General features: G+C 34.4%; 1 protein-coding gene across 1 annotated transcript in view; it reads left to right on the top strand.

The window, feature by feature from the left end:
* LOC136833647 (uncharacterized) overlaps positions 1–17,496 on the top strand; it is a 65,553-nt gene that overhangs the window by 6,205 nt on the left and 41,852 nt on the right. The window lies entirely within an intron of this gene.

Consider the following 17,496-nt stretch of genomic DNA (forward strand, 5'->3'; position numbering starts at 1 on the left):
AAGGAGGAAAACCTCACAGCTGCATTATGAAACAAGTGATAGGAGAGGGGTAGAAAGTAAGATGGGAGATAATATGAACAGAGGTACAGTAAAAGAGGAAAATATATAGCTAGCTAGGTGAAAGTGGCAATAGCCTTTCAAATCAATGGAGAATGTCCTTAAAATACTTCACTAATGGCCATCAGAATGGACATGAAAATTTCAACTGTGAATTTTTCAATATAATCCTTTACATGCACAAACAAAAGAGATGAAGAGAGCTTATCGATAAAAAACAAAGAATCATGCAAATACTAAAATCCATATGTAACAAGCTGTGCAAAAGTTCAGGAAAATGACACCTTATAACCTACACAGTAGAGCCTCAATTTATACAAGTAAACTGAGGCACTTACAGGCAGTCCCCAGTTCATGGCAGGGGTTCTGTTCCCAGCGGTGCGATAAGCCGAAAATCACCATAACCCAAAGCATCATAATTATAATGGGAATAAACAGCACTTACAGTGCCATTAATGGCGCCATAAGTCCGGGTAATGGCGCCTTCAATCCACTTATGGTGCCGAAAAATTGGGGCAAAGGTGCTGTGAGGCAAGCACTGAAGTCCGTAACAACGTAACCCGAACCTGATGTAACCTGGGGACTGTCTGTACTTGACAGGAGCCTGATGATCCATGAGGTGCAATGGTAATGCTGCCAATCAGCAGAGAATTTTCTTTGGAATCAGGAATGAAGTCTCAAATTAGCTGACCCTAAATTTTTGGCTAAATTATTATAAGTACTGGACTGTAATAAATTTGTTGTGAAACAAATTACTGACCTGCAACAGAAGACTCAGTCTGAGGTTCCTCAGTACACACAAAAGGAAGAAGGCTATTTTCTTGGTCTATGTATGACATAGACATAAATTCATCTTGTGCAGAAACGAGTTTATCCTTACTCCCAACTTCTCTGTCTTCATTAGACAAACTTGCCTTACTTTCTTCAAGCTTCCAGTCAGAAGTTGCTACTGTTGACGCATCTGCAGACATGTCAGTACTTGGTGTTTTGTTGGACTTTCTCTTTCTAGTTTTCCTGTGGTCTTGAGGCTTTTTTTCCCCAAAGTCTTTACCACTTTTTTACTACTAACATTCTTGCTTGAATTTTTTTACGTTGTTTCTTTGCCAGAGCAGAGATGGTAAATTTCTTAGACTGACAGTCTTTTGGAGCAGTGCTATTCAATTTCTTTGACTGGCACTTTTTAGAGCAGTGCCACTTAATTTCTTTGACTGGCTTTCTTTTGGACTAGTATCTAATTTTTTTTCTTGGCAGTCTTTTGGCATGGTGCCTGTTAATTTCTTTGAATGGCAGTTTTTTTGAGTACCTTGTTTTCTAGGTCTACCTACTTTCTTATGCGAAGTCTTATTATCATTCAATAAACCAGTTCCAGAAACAGCAACTGGTAAGGGACTATCTTCTAGCCTTCTTTTCTGTGCCTCCTCTATTTCCTTCATAACCCTCGCAGAACTCTTTTTCCTTCACGAGTTTTCTCCGATTCAAAATTCCACACTTTCTCTTTCCTCTTTGCCTGTTCCCACTGGTCTCCTGTTTATTTTTTTGCATCTGCCACTGTCTTCTTTCTTTTGTTCACAGCCTTCCCTTGGGTATCGCCAATTTTACTTTTTTGTGTAACTTATCTTCGCTTTGAGGATTGTGCTCTTGATTATCCTTATTGTCCTTTTTAACGTATCAAGCAGCTAAAGGGCTTATTATTTTTTCTGCATGCTTTTCTACAACTCCCAACAACTTTCTGAGAACCAACATTTACTTTTCACTGCTTTCACATGATACTGCCTGCTTTATTAACTTTAATTTTCTCTTGTTTTTCTTCTTTACACTCTGACCTGGTATATAATCTTCATCATTCATCTCATCACTTGAAAATATGAGATTAACGTCATAAAGAGCTTTGGTCACCTTATCTTGCAGTCTCTCACTTCTCCTAAAAGAGATCTCCCCTTTATTTTCACAAATGTACTGCGGTTACAATGCAACCTATCATTATCAGGGTCTTCTGTACCAGTTTGCACACTGGAAGCGTTTCTCTCACAAGATCCAGGTGCCTGTTCCCTACAAATAGGACTAGGTATGTAATCTGGAAGAGGAAAGTGAACATTCTCTGCAGCCAAGGATTTCTTGAGTGGTGGTGTGTATTCTCCTGAACTTAATTCAGGCTCTTCCTTTATTACTGGTACCTTAGGTTCTGTTTTCTCAATGATGGATCCTTCATTTCCAAACAAATGCTGCATTTTTTTCCTTTTTACTTCCACATTCTTCTTCCTTCTACCCTCTGGCCATGCCCTTTCTCGAATAGGAGATATAGCACTTTTCTGTAAATACCCCAAGCAATCTAAATTGAGAGCGATTTACCAACATCACTATTACCTGACTGGAGACAACTGCTTTTGGGAAAGCACTTATATTATCATCCAGGTTATTGTCTCCATCACAAGCATCTTGCTTTTTTATGCTTTCTGGATTACTTGTTACCACTTCAGTAGTACTATCGGCCAGGGAAGTGTCTCTTGTCTCACAAAGATTATTTTTCCCAATTCCAATACCAGGATTCTCCTTTGAACTGTTAGTATTTTTTTTCTGGGATGACAGCAAATGCTCTTCCTTACGAGACTCATTATTCACAAAAGCACTGTTCTTACTACATTGCCAAGAACTTTTGATTACCATCTCTTTATTATGTGACACTGAAGCACTACCTACGGCACTTCCTCTCACACGTGATCGATAATTACTTGAATAATTACAAATACACGGTACTTCACAATTAACATCAAGATTCAGACATGAAATACATTTGCTCTTTCCTGCACCACCAACAATGTCTGCATTTCCAGTGTTAACAGTCTTCATTCTGTTATCATCTATATATTTCTTCTTATCTTTAATATCACTACCAAAGCACTTCACACCCACACCTATGAGGGACCAACTACAATTATATTTACGTTGGAGTTGATCAGATAACGAAGCAATGTCAGCACTACTCTCAGTCAAAACATCTGAATTCAAATTTTCAAAATTTTTCTACACTCCTTGGCAGAAGACTGATCACTTTCTGAGTGTCTGTTATCATGAATGTACTTTTTTCTATATGATGAGTACTGATTAACTGTCTCTCTACACAAATGCGCTGCATCCTGGTCAACTACTCTTCTCATCACATTCTGACTTTGATCACTTGAGTCATCAGAAGAGGTGCCCAATTTTGAATTACCCTGGTGAAGATAAAATCCAGAATCCCGATCAAGAATTTTGGGTTTTCAGTCGTTTGGGTCTCATGTGGGATTTACCAGTTCTGAAAAAAGAAAATATTGGTCAATAAAGTAAAAAATATTTCTCAGGCTCTGTATCAATTATCAGTAGACAAGTTGCAAAGCATAGTAAATTGATAATAGTTCATGCTCATCCTTTTTCTCCATGGTATAAATCTGAAACTACTGGCTATGTAAATATAACTGAACTAGAACAGAGTTTATAGGAGCCACATAAATACAGAATGTCTCCTGACTAATATATATATATATATATATATATATATATATATATATATATATATATATATATATATATATATATATATATATAATATATATATATATATATATATATATATATATATATATATATATATATATATATATATATATATATATATATATATATATATATATATATATATATATATATATATATATATATATATATATATATATATATATATATATATATATATATATATATATATATATATATATATATATATATATATATATATATATATATATATATATATATATATATATATATATATATATATATATATATATATATATATATATATATATATATATATATATATATATATATATATATATATATATATATATATATATATATATATATATATATATATATATATATATATATATATATATATATATATATATATATATATATATATATATATATATATATATATATATATATATATATATATATATATATATATATATATATATATATATATATATATATATATATATATATATATATATATATATATATATATTTGGCCTTAAGCTTTATTCTATGCGTTCGCGATGCCTTTGTCAAGGTCGGATTGCCCGGGCGGTATGTCAAGAGGCCACCTCATCTGGCGGAACGGGCGAGGTCGGTCAGAGAGAGTAAAGTGGTCACTGAACCAGGGTGACGCTGCGTGCGTGCCTAACGATATTCTTTGTTCTTTATTACTTTTAAGGTTTAGAAGGGGGTGTATTTAGGGTTAGTTGGGGATGTGTTTAGGTGTAGTGGGGGGTGTGGTTAGGTTTAGTGCCGGTGTTTCAGTTTAGCGGTGGGGTGTGTTTGGGTTTAGTAGAGGGGTAACTGGGACAGTCACCACAGTAATATCTGGATAAAATGGACAGTAACCACAGTAATACCTGGATAAAAGGGAAAGTCAGCACAGTAATACCTGGGGGACAGTCACCACAGTAATGTCTGGATAAAATGGACAGTCACCAGGAACTTCAGGAGTCGTATTCTGGCAGTCTCCCCAATTCACTAATTAAGATAGCGTGAGGAGTAAAAGTAATAAAGAACAAAGAATATCGTTGGCACGCACGCCTAGCGTCACCCTGGTTCAGTGACCACTTTTCTCTCTGACCGACCCGCCGTTCCCGCCAGATGAGGTGGCCTCTTGACATACCGCCGGGCAATCCGACCTTGACAAAGGCATCGCAAACGCATAGAATAAAGCTTAAGGCCACCAATATATATATATATATATATATATATATATATATATATATATATATATATATATATATATATATATATATATATATATATATATATATAATATATATATATATATATATATATATATATATATATATATATATATATATATATATATATATATATATGAATATCTTTTCCTGTAATACTACAGTGTAATATGAAAATAAGAGAAGGCCCATAAAACACTATTTAAACGTTGAAACCATATATTTTGAACACTTGTTTCTGTGCCCCTGTTCACTGGTAGAATATGGACAGGTGGAAAGTCACAATGAAGTATATATACAAAAACATGAAGGTGTGGCCTTAGGCCTCGATGTTAAGGAGGTGGCGTTTCTTAAGAAGGAGAGATTGACCAAATTCCTAGTGGTTTTTGGCCTCATTAGCTCCCGTTTGCGATGGATCTGGCGGTCGCGTTTCTTGGTCATCTTCTTCAAAAAAGGGTGCGAGATTAAGGTGTCAATGGCGTCCGATTTCCAATGTCCTCCTGACAGGTTCATATTGTTGGTTTGATTGATGATAGCAGATTCCAGCATCTTTCTTTTGCGGACAGCTACTCTTGAAAACCAACTCCGCCTCACTCCAGTTAATGACATGCCCTGTATTTCTAATATGTAGGAAAATTCCCGAACTCTCCGAGCGTAACGCACTGATCTTTTGTGCTCTGTTATTCTTTGCGAAGCGATCTACCTGTCTCGCCTACATAAATGTCATGACAATTACTACGGTATCTTTAAACTCCGGCTTCTTCCCTTTTTGTTATTTAAGTATGCGTTAATGGCGAACTCCCGATGGATTTGGGATAATGGAAAATGAAAGGATTATCAGAACTGAGTTGCTCGGTGGCCTTTTGGATGTTTTTCATCGTATGGAAGCTTTATTTTGTTGTTGAAATCTATTTGTCTGTTGTGAGTGGGACCTCTGTAGTATATTTTATTTGCTTTATTAATAGCCCCTCGATAATGTGTGGTGGATAGAGCAGTTGCGTTAGGTGTTGGCGGATCGTGTTAAATTCTTGATCCAGGTACTCATTTGAACATATCCTAAGTCCTCTGAGAATAGGTTGCACCCTACCATGATTTTTACGGAGACGTCGTGGTAGCTTAAGAAATGAATGTAGGAGACAGCGAAGGTGGGTTTTCTATATACTGTAAATGCATACCTGTTCTGTTTTCTTATGATCAGTACATCTAGGAACGGCAGTTTTCCGTCCTTTTCCCATTCTGTTTTAAATTTTATGGTCGGAACTAGCGAATTTAGCCTATTAAAAAATTCTTAAAGTCCCCCAGCTATTGTCCCAGAAAGTAAAGATATCATCTATTATCTAAGCCAGATCATGTTATGGGGTTTGATAGAGCGACAAAGTTCTGTTTCAAATATTCCATGTACAAGTTTGCTAGAAGGGGTGATAGGGGACTTCCCATGCTACAGCCAAATTTTTGTTTGTAAAATTACCATTGAAAGAAAAACACGTTGTTAGTTACACAGAGGTTGATAAGTTTTAAAGTTTTATCTATGCCAAGAGGAAAATGGTCTTTCATATGGTTGTAACTTCCTCTCTAAGAAAAACAACACGTCGGCAATCGGGACTTTAGTAAATAATGAATCGACGTCTAGACTGAGCAGTTTGATGTTGTTTGAGGGGATGTTTAAACTATTAAATTTTTGTATGAAATCTTCTGCATGTTTGACGTGGGAGGATGAGAAGGTTCCTGGGACAATAGCTGGGGGGACTTTAAGGAATTTTTTAATAGGCTAAATTCGCTAGTTCCGACCATAAAATTTAAAACAGAATGGGAAAAGGACGGAAAACTGCCGTTCCTAGATGTACTGATCATAAGAAAACAGAACAGGTATGCATTTACAGTATATAGAAAACCCACCTTCGCTGTCTCCTACATTCATTTCTTAAGCTACCACGGCGTCTCCGTAAAAATCATGGTAGGGGTGCAACCTATTCCTCAGAGGACTTAGGATATGTTCAAATGAGTACCTGGATCAAGAATTTAACACGATCCGCCAACACCTAACGCAACTGCTCTATCCACCACACATTATCGAGAGGGCTATTAATAAAGCAAATAAAATATACTACAGAGGTCCCACTCACAACAGACAAATAGATTTCAACAACAAAATAAAGCTTCCACATGATGAAAAACATCCAAAAGGCCACGAGCAACCAGTTCTGATAATCCTTTCATTTTCCATTATCCCAAATCCATCGGAGTTCGCTCGTTAACGATACTTAAATAACAAAAGGGAAGAAGCCGGAGTTTACAAGATACCGTGTAGTAATTGTCATGACATTTATGTAGGCGAGACAGTAGATCGCTCTCGCAAAGAATAACAGAGCACAAAAGATCAGCACGTTACGCTCGGAGAGTTCGGGAATTTTCCTACATATTAGAAATACAGGGCATGTCATTAACTGGAGTGGGGCGGAGTTGGTTTTCAAGAGTAGCTGTCCGTGCAAAAGAAAGATGCTGGAATCTGCTATCATCAATCAAACCAACAATATGAACCTGTCAGGAGGACATTGGAAATCGGACGCCATTGACACCTTAATCCTCGCACCTTTTTGAAGAAGATGACCCAAGAAACGCGACCGCCAGATCCATCGCCAAACGGGAGCTAATGAGGCCAAAACCACTAGGGAATTTGGTCAATCTCCTCCTTTCTTAAGAAACGCCACCTCTTAACATCGAGGCCTAAGGCCACACCTTCATGTTTTTGTATATATACCATTGTAACTTTCCACCTGTCCATATTCTACTAGTGAACAGGCACAGAAACAAGTGCCCGAAATATATGGTTTCAACGTTTAAATAGTGTTTTATGGGCCTTCTTATTTTCATATTACACTGTAGTATTACAGGAAAAGACATTCATTTTGCCCATTATGGAACATCACAGTTTACGCCAGTTTTCGGCTTCAACCCAGCTGTCAGCACATCTTCAGACGGTAACGAACGGCTAGTACATGGATTACACAAGAGGAAGAATCAGAGAAATTTTCTACAAGAATGCCTACAGGAACAAGTTTCTCCCAAAATGTACGGTTCACGCGTTGGACATCGGCGTCAGACCCATTTCCGGACTCCATCCGCACATTCCTCCAAGACAGAATACAAGCCACACACCAAGACATCTATGTGATTAGAAGAAAATAGTGAGCTAGCCACGTCACTTCGCCTCGTGCAGGGATGATGGTATGTACAGATATCTTTCATATTTTGTGCTATCAGGTGCTATTGAGAACAGTGAGTCCCACTCCGGAAATTTGTGCTACAAATTAAAAAGACTGATTAGGAACAGCGTATGGAATAATCTTGGCCTTCCCAATAATGTGCTGAATCTCTCCAACCATCCCCTCACTGCAGAAGAACAGACCGTTTTAAATCTTGGAGTTTCATTCGCTCTAAAACCTGGTCCGAGAGTAATCTTAATTTCTAGTTGCTTTTGATAAACATTTTGCAAAAAAAACAACTATGACAAGAAAGAGGCATGTCTCAAAGGCATTTTGCTAAATGTCTTGGAGCAAAATAACAACAAAAATTCGCTCCCGAAAAGATTCCAAAAATGCATTAGTTAGCTTAAGAAAAGGGGGATATCATCATCACAAAATCTGACAAAGACGGAAAATAGTTCTGTTAGACAAGGAGACATACATCAATAAAGTTCAAGAACTTCTAAACGATGCGAGGAGACCTACGACAAATTAACGAAAGATCCCACAACAAATATTGCTGCTCAGTTTAACAAATCAGTTAGAACCATAGGGGCAATAAAAAGACATAGAATTACTAGAGACATTCAAGGTAATCAACCCTCTCTCCCTATTTTTACGGCCTCCCGAAAACACATAAAGATGGGGATTCTTTACGCCCCATAATATCTAGCAGGGGCTCTTTCATGTACAAATTATCAAAATGGCTCGCAGACTTGTTATCACCCTTTCTAGGAACCTTCTCATCCTCCCACGTCAAACATACAGAAGATTTCATAAAAAATTTAATAGTTTAAACATCCCCTCAAACAACATCAAACTGCTCAGTCTAGGCGTCGATTCATTATTTACTAAAGTCCCGATTGCCCGTTGTTTGTTTTTCTTAGAGAGGAAGTTACAACCATATGAAGACCATTTTCCTCTTGGCATAGATAAAACTTTAAAACTTATCAACCTCTGTGTAACTAACAACGTGTTTTCTTTCAATGGTAATTTTTACAAACAAAAATTTGGCTGTAGCATGGGAAGTCCCCTATCACCCTTCTAGCAAACTTGTACATGGAATATTTCAAACAGAACTTTTTGTCGTCTATCAAACCCCATAACATGATCTGGCTTAGATACGTAGATGATATCTTTACTTTCTGGGACAATAGCTGGGGACTTTAAGGAATTTTTAATAGGCTAAATTCGCTAGTTCCGACCATAAAATTTAAAACAGAATGGGAAAAGGACAGGGGAAAACTGCCGTTCCTAGATGTACTGATCATAAGAAAACAGAACAGGTATGCATTTACAGTATATAGAAAACCCACCTTCGCTGTCTCCTACATTCATTTCTTAAGCTACCACGACGTCTCCGTAAAAATCATGGTAGGGTGCAACCTATTCCTCAGAGGACTTAGGATATGTTCAAATGAGTACCTGGATCAAGAATTTAACACGATCCGCCAACACCTAACGCAACTGCTCTATCCACCACACATTATCGAGAGGGCTATTAATAAAGCAAATAAAATATACTACAGAGGTCCCACTCACAACAGACAAATAGATTTCAACAACAAAATAAAGCTTCCATCTGATGAAAACATCCAAAAGGCCACCGAGCAACTCCAGTTCTGATAATCCTTTCATTTTCCATTATCCCAAATCCATCGGGAGTTCGCTCGTTAACGTATACTTAAATAACAAAAAGGAAGAAGCCGAGTTTACAAGATACCGTGTAGTAATTGTCATGACATTTATGTAGGCGAGACAGGTAGATCGCTCTCGCAAAGAACAACAGAGCACAAAAGATCAGCGTTACGCTTCGGAGAGTTCGGGAATTTTCCTACATATTAGAAATACAGGGCATGTCATTAACTGGGTGGGCGGAGTTGGTTTTCAAGAGTAGCTGTCCGTACAAAGAAAGATGCTGGAATCTGCTATCATCAATCAAACCAACAATATGAACCTGTCAGAGGACATTGGAAATCGACGCCATTGACACCTTAATCCTCGCACCCTTTTTTGAAGAAGATGACCCAAGAAACGCAACGCCAGATCCATCGCCAAACGGAGCTAATGAGGCCAAAAACCACTAGGGAATTTGGTCAATCTCCTCCTTCTTAAGAAAGCCACCTCCTTAACATCGGAGGCCCTAAGGCCACACCTTCATGTTTTTGTATATATACCATTGTAACTTTCCACCTGTCCATATTCTACCAGTGAACAGGGCACAGAAACAAGTGCCTGAAATATATGGTTTCAACGTTTAAATAGTGTTTTATGGGCCTTCTTATTTTCATATTACACTGTAGTATTACAGGAAAAGACATTCATATATATATATATATATATATATATATATATATATATATATATATATATATATATATATATATATATATATATATATATATATATATATATATATATATATACATATACACACAGTCAAGCAAAAAAAAAAAGCGAACGACTCTATATATTACTGTAATAGCGTTAGGACTTTTCTCATGATTTCCGCCGAGAAGTATATATTTTCCCCAATTTATCGTTCGTCTGGCAGCCTGTATTGTCTCGCTGTTCGGTACCATGAGTTTCTAATGCACTTCAGTGATACTCAAGCTATCACAAAGGTCGGCTGTCATTGTATGTTCGTGCCCCATTCACGCTTTCATCACCGCTACATTTAGGCTCTTCTGCGCTTAGCTAATGAATTATGGCTAAAACTTCCTTATCCTTGGTTAAGAAAGCAGAAATTGTGACCCTATGGAAAACTGGCAAGTCAATGTCAGCTATTGCAAGAGAGCTGGGAATCTCTAAAAGCACCGTCTCATTGTGGTGCAACCGCCCAAGACAGGAGACCTTGATTCATCACTGAAGGGGAAGAAAGGCTCAGGGAGGCCACGCAAAAACTACAAAAGAACGGATAACATTTTAAAAGGATTGTTATGGAACATCCATCAATGCCAGCCAAAAATTTTGAAGTCTCAAAACCCTGATCTGCTTAGGAACGTATCTGAACGGACCGTGCAACATCGATTGCAGAAAGACCTTGGTCTCCCATGTCGTGTGTTGCAGCAAAGAAGCCACTCCTCACTAAGCCTATGAAAAAAAAAAGGATGGCTTTTTGCAGAAAATATTTGAAGTGGACTGAAAAGGATTGGGAAAGGGTAGTTTTAGCGATGAATCTAACTTCCACATTATTCATAGCGCTGGCAAGCCCCAAGGATCTAACCGCTATGCATCAAAATACACAGTCAAGACTGTGAAACATCCAGCTTATGTGATGGTATGGGGATGTTTCAGCGGATATGGGGGTAGTGGGGATTATATTTTCTCCCAGAGAGCACGACAATGAATGGAGAGATTTATGAAAATGTCTTGAAAATGAATTAGTCCCTTACAAGGAACTTTTGGGCATGCGTGTATTTATGCAAGATGGAGCACCTTGCCACCGATTTCACAAGGTCACAAACCTTCTTAAGGAATTTAATATTCAGAAATTGGACTGGCCAGGCAATTCGCAGATTTAAACCCAATTGAAAATTGCTGGGCATACATGAAACGAAACTGAAGGCACTAGCAGATGAGAAAACGTCCCTCCCCAAATTGAAGGATGCCATCCGTAAGTTTTGGTTTGAAGGCATGGATGCACAATATTTCAAGATTTAGCACATTCAATGCCAAGAAGGTTAAAGCTGTACTTAAAAATAATGGAGAAATGTCTAAGTATTGAAAAATATAAGTGAACTAAAATTTTTCCCTTTTATTTTTCCTTTTTTTATATCATTGCTATGATTTGTTTTACAAATGTAGTGGGTTAGTTTTTTATAATGACTGTATATATATATATATATATATATATATATATATATATATATATATATATATATATATATATATATATTATATATATATATATATATATATATATATATATATATATATATATATATATATATATATATATATATATATATATATATATATATATATATATAAATATATACATATACGTATATACATATATTATATACATATACGTATATACATATACGTATATACATATATATGTATATACATATATATATACATATATATATATATATACATATATATATATATATATATATATATATATATATATATATATATATATATATATATATATATATATATATATATATATATATATATATATATATATATATATATATATATATATATATATATATATATATATATACATATATACATATATACATATATATATATACATATATATATACATATATATATATATATATATATACATATATATATATATATACATATATATATACATATACATATACATATACATATATATATACATATATATATATACATATATATATATATATATATATATATATATATATATATATATATATATATATATATATATATATATATATATATATATATATAATAGGAGAAGGTCATCCGTTAAAGTGAAGCTTTGTTTTTTCATGTCATTCATCCGTTAAAGTGAAGCATTGTTTTTTCATGTCATAAGTGATATTTATCGGTAGGCTAGCCTCAGCCTAGGTGCAATCACCACCCACATACATGAAAGGATTCACATTATGAAATAAACTTATAATAAAGGTAATACAGCCCTTTTTACCTTATACATTATTGGCATATCTTCATAATAAATAGCCTATTCGAGGAACAATTCCATCTCAATGAAATCAACTTTTATCTGTGCCAGGCTAGCTGACAAAATGTAAACATCGAGTTATGGTTGCACTCACCGCAACTTTTATCTTTTGGTAACCTTTCAGAAATTTTAATGGTACTGTAATTATGGTAGTAATAACATTTAGGATAACATAATATTCATTTTTCATTAAAATTCAGTATTATTTTGGTGGTAAATAACTGCTTAGAACAATTCAGTCATATGAACGATAATTATGTATGAAAATTATTGTACATCATCATATTGTTAGTGGTTGTTTGTGACTGGCAACGAGACAAAAACAAAACAATGTTTCCCTTTTAGGTGACGTGTGTAGGAAGAACATGGTATAGAATCGGCTTTGTTATTTCATTTATTGTGAATTTCTAAGGAAACTGTGAGTAAAACATTTGTAATAACATCATCTTTAAATGACCAATATTTCATAAGATACCTGTTGTTGCAAAAGCTAGCCTATACACAGATAGTTTTGTAATTTAGAAGTTGTCTTATACTAGATACGAGATACTGTAAATTCATGAAAATTTGAAATAATTTTTGACCTCGTCCTATCTAAAGGTCGTCTTATACAAGGAAATATACAGTAAGTTCCAATTTCGCACCAATGCTGATGTTAGAGCGTGAGCAGACGTAAACAACAGCAGCCACTACCCTTGGCTGGATTTTGTCCATTAAATCTGATGTCCATTGGTTCCAGGTCAGTTACAGCGAGGTTTACTCTGTGTGTGTGTGTGTGTGTGTGTGTGTGTTATATATATATAATATATATATATATATATATATATATATATATATATATATATATATATATATATATATATATATATATACATATATATATATATATATATATATATATACATATATATATATATATAATATATACATATATATATATATACATATACATATATATACATACATATATATACATACATATACATACATATACATATATATACATACATATACATACATACATATATATATATATATATATATATATATATATATATATATATATATATATATATATATATATATATATATATACATACATATATATATATATACATATATATATATATACATATATATATATACATATATATATATATATATATATGGATTTTATCTTTATTTATATATTCATTACATTCCATATTTTTGTGATTCAGTTATACATATATATATATAATAGCTCTTCGGTATATGTATATATATATATATATATATATATATATATATATATATATATATATATATATATATATATATATATATATATATATATATATATATATAATATACAAATTTAATTAGTTCCAAATTCCAATTTGTATATCAAAATGTTCATATATTTCGATCCGAATATTCCCACGAGGAATAATGAGAATTAAATTAATTCATCCCAAACCCAAGAATTTCCCACATATCAACCCTTTGTACCCACTTTAATACAATTATTTCAAGTGCATGCACAATATATCTTTTATGATAACCATATTCAACAAAATAAATAAAAGAATAAAACATTTCACAATAAAACTTAACATAAAAGATGAACAAAATTACGTCACTGCGGTGATGCACAGCTGACTTGCGTTAAGGGAGGGAGCGTTTAGTTAAGGAGGGAAGGTGAAGAGACAGTAAAAACATTACTGTACTGTATGTACATAAAAGCAGTAACAATTCACATTGAAAAATAAAAGAATAAATTTAACAATGATACGATATAAAATAACAATGATACGATATAAAATAACAATGATACGATATAAAATAACAATGATACGATATAAAATAACAATGATACGATATAAAACCAATCAAATGCAATGCAGTAACAATAAAATATCGAAAGAGAATCTTACCTCAAGCGAGTGTTCGGAACAGCGCTAGTGAGGCAGTAGAGAGGTAAGGGAGGGGATTGTGGTGGGTTATCGGGTGGGAGACGAGGGTTCACCCACCACTGACTTCCCAGATGTTCCACTGGGACCAGTCTCGGTTGATTTTTCTTTTTCACTATGTTTTGGCCGTTTGCTTTCACTTACATTTGATTCGCCTGAATCACTCCTTTTTTATCACGGTAAAATACCTATCATGACACTTGCTTTTGTGATTTTTAGCACTGTAAAATAACTCATCCCCACATCATCAAACAAACTGGCGCTGGTTCTGCTTCTGCGCCTTGGATTGTTTGTTTCTAAACATTTCTTTAGATTTTCCCGTTTCACACTGCTTAAACGATATTCTTGTTACTCCTACTGCAGTGTCTAATGCCTCAATTTCCTCATTCTTCTTTAGAATAGTACATATTGTCGACATGGATCTGCCACATTCTCAAGCTAAGTCAGACACGCATGTGCCAGCTTCATGCTTGGCAATCATTTCTTTCAGAACTTCAACAGTTAAAGACTCCTTTGCTTCATCATTTTTTAACAGGCTTCTTCTGAAGTGTGGCATTGTTATTCCTGGATTATTAATCACAATATAATTGCAAAAATATGATGCGATAAAGTTACGCAAAGTCTCAGCAACAAGCACAAGCACGAACATAAGGTATGATTTAGACTAGCGTGGATCAACGAGTTTGTGTCAGGGTCACGAGGCAAATGAGGTTGATTAAGGACTTTTCAGAACCTACTTTGACATTTAAAAAAAAGAGAACCATCATCACAGTTATTTTATTGCCTTCCCACTATGTATCACTCAGTCCCTACATCCACATAGCCCTCCCCCTATAGTCCAGGACCGAGGGGATCCTGTCTCCCTCCCCACAATCCCAGCCGGCTGCAAGCGAGATTCCACCAAACATCTCGTAAATAGAATTTTTAGCTCGTACATGTAAACAGAATTTTTCAAAAATTTTACTTTATATATATATATATACAGGCAGTCGCCAGTTAACGGTGGGCTCGGTTAATGGCGATCCAGTTTTATGCCATTTGTCTAGCAATGAAAACTGGCAATTTTCGGTGCCGACAAAGCACTAATACATACCTAACGGAGGCACCAATAACCAAAATCGCACTTTTCGGTGCCGATAAGTTCTAAAAATTGCCAAAAAGAGCTGGAAATCGCCGATTTTCGTTATCATCATACTCCCAGAACAGAACCCCCGCCGATAACCGAGGACTGCCTGTATATATATATATATATATATATATATATATATATATATATATATATATATATACATATAAATTATATCATCAGTCAAGGACATTCTATTTTTATGTGGGGAGGCTGGATGGGTTTCCACTTTAACAGTAGGCAGGTATCCCATTAATTAATTTTATCATAAAAATATTCATTATTTGGGATGAATCTTACTTACTGTTAAGGAAGTGGCAACCGCCGATTTTCAAGGAATTACTGTACTGAATTTTAGTTATTAACCGTTCAAATGTTTTATGTCTAAATAAACATATCCTGAAACGTTAATGCTAAAAAAATCTTAGATTGGTTTATTGACAATTTTGTTCATCGCTTGTATGGCACTATTCTTGAGATAAAATTGAATAGGTCATTCTTAGACAAACCATCTTAACAATCTTCACTAAAGAGATAACGTGACCAAAAATAGGCTTGAAGAGATTAAAGAATATAAATGTATGATGATTATGCTGTTCGCTAGTTACAGTGGTTGCTTGGCAAGCTTTTGGTACTTACAGTATGACAAAACGATTATAAACAAAGATATTTTTTGTTTTTGTTTATGATAGTCAATTTTAATGATTTGAAATGAGTATATACTGATTTTTTATACATTTTATAGGCATATTCTAAGCTTTTAGCTTCTTAGTTTAACTCAACTTCTAGATGTCAGAATCTTACACTAGGCTACGGTTTCTATATATTTGATTCCAAATATATAGAAACATAGCCTACACTTATTGCAAGAATCAAAACTCAAACATTACTTGGGGTAAAATCCTAATACATGCAGTAAAAAAAATGGGGGTTGAAAATTACATGGAGTCGAATATTACACGAGTATATACAGTAAATAAAGATTGTGCTGCTTAAATGTAACACATTTCTGAAGAAATCTGCATAAAAGGCAGTGGTTTGTATCTCTGCAGAAACAAATTCACATCAATCAAAGCACTTCTAACATCAGATGACATCATCACCACAAAAATTTTGGCAAACTCAAGTGTATTTTTACTTTTACTTTTGCAGCTTTCACTTTTGAACACTACAGAAAATTACATGTATTCACCTTTAAAATGGCACCCACCCAGCCTCAAACAACATAAAAATAAATTCACTGAAACCAATAAAGGAAAAACATTCCTATTTCCATAACTGACCAGTATGCTTTGCCACAAACTTCTGGACACCCCAAAATCTTAAGGGGTTAAAAAGAAACATTCTCACTCACTGGCTTTTTAGATTATTTCGCTTATGCTGCAACAACACCAAAGAAGAGTCCACGCAGTTTTCCTCTGTTGATGGAATGTAATCTGGAAGAGTATTTATTACCACATATGGACTGTCCAGTGCCTGCAAAGGTTCTTATTTTTCCTAGGAATGGGATGCTGGTTTTCAGTTGAACACTTACTACAAGCCTTTCCCACATGGTATTAATGCTCTGTATCTGCCATCTGAAGGGTACAAGCAAAAATTACTAAATATACTTTATAAATTAAGACACAGTTAACATATA

The sequence above is a fragment of the Macrobrachium rosenbergii genome, chromosome 52, assembly GCF_040412425.1.
Source record: "Macrobrachium rosenbergii isolate ZJJX-2024 chromosome 52, ASM4041242v1, whole genome shotgun sequence".
Lineage (NCBI taxonomy): Eukaryota > Metazoa > Arthropoda > Malacostraca > Decapoda > Palaemonidae > Macrobrachium > Macrobrachium rosenbergii.